At 35.5% G+C, this 6,560-nt stretch overlaps 1 long non-coding RNA gene across 1 annotated transcript; it reads right to left on the bottom strand.

Annotated features, from left to right (window-relative positions):
* Positions 1 to 1,038: 1,038 nt before the first annotated feature.
* Positions 1,039 to 1,985, bottom strand: LOC130047450 (uncharacterized). Its single transcript, XR_008796340.1, has 2 exons — positions 1,765 to 1,985; positions 1,039 to 1,343 (listed from the first exon to the last, which is right to left on the bottom strand). It is a non-coding gene; the product is annotated as an uncharacterized LOC130047450 (long non-coding RNA).
* Between the last annotated feature and the right edge of the window lie 4,575 nt (positions 1,986 to 6,560).

The raw sequence follows: 6,560 nt of genomic DNA, 5'->3' as shown, positions 1-6,560 counted from the left end.
TAGGATCAATTTTTAAATCGAGGCAGGCTACTGACAAAAAAGTTGATGTTACATGGGTTTCAGTAGTCTCCATTAAACTCAGCAGTTCGCAAAATCTATGACCATTATTATGATCTAATTTGCCAATACAAGGTTTCTTTGGGTTAAATGCAAGGTGAAGATAACGAACAGTGATCAATCTCATAACTCCTACAAGCAATACAAAATAGATAGTTGGGCAAACACGGACCCCTGGACACACCAGAGGTGGGATCAGGTGCCTAGGAGGAGTAAGCATCCCCTGTTGACCGGTCACACCCGCCGTGAGCCCCATATCCTGATCAGGTAAACGGAGTTATCCGCAGTCAAATCAGTCTGCCAAGAACGGCTTAACAATCGGTATGAAACACGTCAGACAGCATTTGACCCAATGTGAGGTTGTATTGACGAACTAGATCGTTATAACGACCATAGAATTTGCGAAATGCTGACTTCAATCGAGACTGTTGAAATCCCTGTACCATCAACTTGTTTGTCAGTAGCTTACCTCGATTTAAAAACTGACTATACCCATAACAAGCTCTTGCATATCGAATCAGTTGAGATATATAAACACCATATGCAGGTGATAATGGAATATTGCTACATAAATGTGGGAAGTTGACGATGGAGAAGCTGAAATCATCCCGTTTGTCATACAGTTGAGTTGTCAGTTTGCCGTTAATGTCTACTTTCAATAAAATATCTAAGTATGAAGCAGAAGTGGACGACTCTGTGGTGTCCTTTATTTCGAGCTCACAGGGATATATCAAATCGACATATGAATGAAAGTTATCATTGTTAATAGACAAAACGTCGTCGATATATCTAAATGTCGAATTGAAGGCCACATTAAGATATTTTTTCTTCCCACGTAAAAGGTGTTTTTTTATGTATTCTGCTTCATCTGAACATAGAAACAGGTCAGCTAACTAAGGAGTACAAATTGTGCCCATGGAAATTCCTACTTAATATTGGAAGACCTGATCACCAAAGACCACGAAAATATTGTCACTGAGGAACTCTAGCATATATTTTTTATTTCAACTTCAGAGTACTTCAGAGTGTGGAATCAGAACGGTGTTTAACAAAGTGATATGTTTTAGGATATGACAATCACTTCGCTGTAAGCGTGTTCGCTATCACTGCGTTGTACTGTATTTAAATGTCCTTTCCAAAGCTGAATGTACCAGTGTCAGATGAAGTTGTCAAACAGCAACGTTGACGAGTGCCTCCAGAGCAAAGTCCACTTATATACCGACCGCGACAGGGCAGATGGACGTATTGGCAAACACCTCCAGTGGCATTGCAGGGGGCGTCACTTCCTATTGTCAAAGTTTTAAAAAAAAAAAGTAGAAAGATCTCTTTTTGTTTTTATAATAGAGTTGGGAGTATTAGTACTCATTTTCATATCATATCAAAGTGATAAAATTATCTAAACTTTGTTCGTAATAATGAATCAGTTCTTTCTCTCCCACTACCGAAGATTGAGTTATATAGGGATTTGAATCTCAAAATTTTCACAATATAGAAAAACATATAAGATTAAAGATTACCCTGATTAGCTGGTTCGTTCAATAAGAATCACAATTGATTAATCAAAATTAACTGCTCTATATCCCAACCTAATAGAAATTGATATGGGAAACAATTTTATAAATTAAAATTTGCTTCAGTGTTTTATCTTTAAGTTTGTGATTTTTGATGTATTTTTTAAATAAATGACTACAAGTTGTATTTACGTACCGTACGCCACACTGATCGCTACTGCAATTAAACACAATACTGTAACGCTGTTCATGGTTAGTGCTGCTTCTGGATGGTGTATCGTAGGCCAAGGTTTGCTTTGTCTTGAAGAATTCTTGAAACGATATGGCAACAAACGTTACTATGCTCTTTGCTAAAACTTCCAACCTCACTGTTGATATGGGAAACGAGTTCTAAGCACTGGGCGCATTCACAATCGATTATTAGGGTTGAACAGTCATTGAATAAGCGACCCCTAGTGGTGGATGAGGTATTCTAAATAAATGGGGTTCTAGAAAATGCATGCAGGGGCCTCTTAGGAACCATGACCGTTTCTGTCAAATTACTTGCATAAAATTACAGTATCACATAGTTCCTTGAAGTCATTATTTCTAAAATATTCTCGTGCTATACGATCAAAGCAAATGAAACAAATAGCACAAGTTATAAAGACCGCGTGGGTTGGTTTGGAAGTTTGTAAACAAGTAGGCGGCTAAATCATCGGACCAAGTAGCCTACAAAAGATTTATGGACAGATTATATAATCAGCTGTTGGGTGTACTTGAAGTGGATGTGTATCAGATATCTCTGTTCTAGTAAATAGAGAAGACACACTTTTATATAGAAATTAATGAGGAACATAGCATTGTTTTGGAATCATTTCAAAAACGTGAAAAATTATACAGATCCTGTAATAATTTGTTTTAGTTTTGCAAGTCTTTATATCAAGTAAGAAATTGACTTTTCGAGGTAAAATCACGGCTAGCCTACCCCACCCCCTGTAGATTAAAAGTGCATGTAAAATACTCCAACAATACAATGAGTTAAAAATCGAAGTGGGATTAATATTTGTTTAAAATGTAAGATATATGGAAATAATACTCTTAAATTTGATGGAGATGAAGAAACAAAATTCTGAGATTTCATTTGACAAATGAGAATACTTTTGAAATCATATGAGAGCATTGGGAGCGTGGGACAAGCAATGTTATCTCTAACCAGACAAAAACACAACTTTAAATTACAGAATTTATTTATAAAAGAAAAGATAGAAAAATAGAACAATAATAATCTCACCTCACGCTCACATCTACCACACACATAGCTTTAGAAATGAATATTGACAATGAAAAAAAAAACTATCGATATTCTCAATGTACATTGTTGTAAATTTTCAGTTATACAATAAACTGACACTGTGGATTGCCATAAGCTTAAAGTTCGAGTTCATTGATACGTCAAAATATACATATTTGCCAATACTATGCAGTGCTAATGTACTATAAAAGGCGAATCATGATCGACACTTAGTTGCGGTTCCTGGCAGTTGTTGATTGTATTGGAATTTCCCTCCTCTTGGGTATGAATCGAAATATTAGCTACCCGTGGATTCCCGTTGATATAAGGTCCAATAATAACCCGTGGATTCCCGTAGATATGTGGTTGGATTCCCGTTGACATACGGAATAATAACCCACGATTGATTCCCTCGTCCGACCCAATGTTCAGCAACTATCCATGACGCTACCATATGGTAACTATCATAAATATAGGCAGAATATGGCGCAGTGACACAGCTACCGTTTTACCATTGACACAGTTCACCCGGGAATGAATACCAGTCGATAAAGTTACGCTTGGCTGATTTTACAAGGAATTATGGGAACGATCGATGTGTTCGATTCAATAACAGGAACATAAAGAGGTGTGTTCGAGTACAATACATTATATAAACGTAAAAGGCATCAGTGATTGTAAAATATCTGAGAAATTAGGAGATAATTTAGAGTTACTTTCGAATTATTTGAAAAATTCTTGAGATTGTCAAGAAATACACTGATTTTGATTGCGGTTAATTCCGTTTACCTGATCAGGATATAGAGCTCACTGTGGGTGTGACCGGTCAACAGGGGATGCTTACTCCTCCTAGGCACCTGATCCCACCTCTGATGTGTCCAGGGGTCCGTGTTTTCCCAACTATCTATTTTGTATTGCTTATAGGAGTTATAAGATTGATCACTGTTCGTTGTCTTCACCTTGCACTTAGATTTTGCTGGGACATAGTTCTGACATTTTATTACTAATAACTGTTTTATGATGAAAGGTGGAGATAACGAAGAGCGATCAATCTCATAACTCCTATAAGTAATTAAAGATAGAAAGTTGGGCAAACACGGGACCCCTGGATACACCAATGTGATAAACAAAATCATAATAGGTAATCTCTATTTAATGAAAAGGTGACGGTAACGAACTACCAATCAGAAAGCTCCTAAAAATAATACATATTAAGAGATGGACACGGACCTCTGGATGCACCAGCCGTGGGGTCAGATACCTAGAAGGTTTAAGCATTCCCTTTCGACCGGTAGCACCCGCTGTGACCCTACATCTTGATCAGGTAAACGGAGTAATCCGTAGTCAAAATCAGTGGGTTAAGAACTGTCTAACAGTTGGTATGAAACACACAAGACAGCATTTGAGGCAATGAAAGGTTGTGTTAGTGAATTAGATTGTGATAACGACCATAAAATTTACGAAATTTTGACTTTAAACGAGACTCCTCGAACCCCTGATGTTATTTTTTCAATAAATGTAACATGTAGAAAAGAATAATTGTTACGGTACAACAACGAAGTGATAATATCCAAAAATACCTTGATTACAATCAAACTACCCTATATCTACAAATTAAGATTTCTTTCTGTAACGTAATTATTTTTGAAAAAACAAAAGTATCAAGATGTCATACTTTTTACCAAAAGTTCATATATATATATATATATATATATATATATATATATATATATATATATATATAAATGGATTATCAGCTAAACTTTTAATGTTACATACATTAGAATTTAGCTGACATATGCAGAACAGGAATTTTATTTTGGCAAAGCAACAGGATGTCCTACTTTGTACCAACAGTTCAAAACTACCCTTTATTTTCAAAAAAAGATTTTATTTCCGTGAAGTAGTCAAGTACACAGCGATCTTTATTTTTGCAAAACATCAATGTGCCTTACTTTTCACCAAAAGTTCAGATTTATGAAGATTACCAGCTGAATGTTTAATGCTACACAGTCACTATTCAGCTTACACATACAGGAAATTTGATTCATTGATCAACCTCATAAATCTTGTGGTAGATGCGTTGGAACATGTTTTCCCTAAGTCCGGGTTTTTAACACTGTTTTAGTGTTCCCCTCATATGGCCTGTGTCATATCTATATTAATTACCAATTCGTTTAACCACATGATGAATCAGTTCTACTTGATATCTTAGTATGTTGTAGATGACAGCAGTTATGTATATCTTTTGTTTATTAGTTGTCTTAGTTTACAACTTAGAAATAGGTTACACAGATAGTCACTGTTTACTGTCTGTGTATTTCCACCAAAATATATTCTTTTATTTGTTTGTTAAATCACATGTATGAAACTAGTCCCATGTATTAAGCTTTTTGAATAATACTCATTAATATTTCTATATGCTAAATTGTGACCAATGGCTTAGCTGTGTTATGTAGCCATTATTGCATGTCATGTACATTCTCAAATGGTCAGTTCTACTGTTTATGCAGAGCAAGTTTACTATACCTGGTAACTCTAAGCACAATATTTAGGATCAAATGGCACCACTCTCACAATAGTTATTGTAAGTAATGAGTGAGGAATGTTTGTAAATGTCAGAGGTCTTGATAGTGATAGGTACATAGGTGATGTACTGTTTGTGTATCATTACAAGTTAATACCATTTTGTTAGCAATCGCGATACAAAGGGTTGTACTGTATATGTTATGTAGCGTAATAGTAAGCTTGTAGTAGCATATGTATTTACGTAGCCTTACTTACGCTTATCGTAAGGATATGTAAGTCAAGTCTATTTATACACAAAATTGAGTGTAGATTATATGCACCTTACTACATGAATCATTTTAGGTAGCGCTCCTATTTTTATTTCTCAATGATAGCGAACATGACACACTCTCTTGTTAACTCATTTATTTATGCATGGTTTAGTGCAGTCATATTCATACAATTTGATTTTTGTTTTGTGGCAGATGTCCACCTTTTCATGATTAATAAATTTAAGAAATGAACCCACTCGTTCACAATCCCTTTGAGAGCCTCTGGATTGTAGGACTGAAGAAGGGGCACCAGGATATGCATTCTAGGTTAGATTAGTTATCATACATGTATGTACTAATTCGGACATGGTCTCATTTCCTTTTTTAATTTTAGCTTGGAGCTAAGTCCCTCTTTTTTTTTCTTTCCCTTGGAAACCAAATCTGATCTTAAGTGCTTTAATTAGACGTTGATAGTAAGGTTTTGAGAGCTCACTAAGGATGGAAAGGGCATCCCTCTTTAAAGACCCAACTTTAAGTTAACGCCCCCAAATTTACCTGTGTCATGATCAATGATAAGCCGCTGGTCAATCAAACCTTTAACAATAGAGCCTAGGTTGATTGACGTTTGCAGAGACCATGGTCTACAGCTACCTGAGAAAGATGTTTTGATAACAATCATGGCTAATGATGACCGGCAGTCTTCAGATCTTGAGGAAAGCCCCAGTATACCTGAGTTTTGATAGCATTGACTCCCACCTAGAATATTTTAATTTCTAATGTCCCCTATACAATGCAATTTATCACCGTATTTTCTCTCTCCATCTTTATACATGTATTATAGATTAAACAATCAGAAATCAAACAATAATAATAATAAAAAAAAACAACAAACAAACATAAGTTATTCTTTATTGGCGCAGCACATCAACATGTATAATG

This window comes from Ostrea edulis, chromosome 6 (assembly GCF_947568905.1).
Source record: "Ostrea edulis chromosome 6, xbOstEdul1.1, whole genome shotgun sequence".
NCBI lineage: Eukaryota > Metazoa > Mollusca > Bivalvia > Ostreida > Ostreidae > Ostrea > Ostrea edulis.
This window is presented reverse-complemented; position numbering and strand designations above follow the sequence as displayed.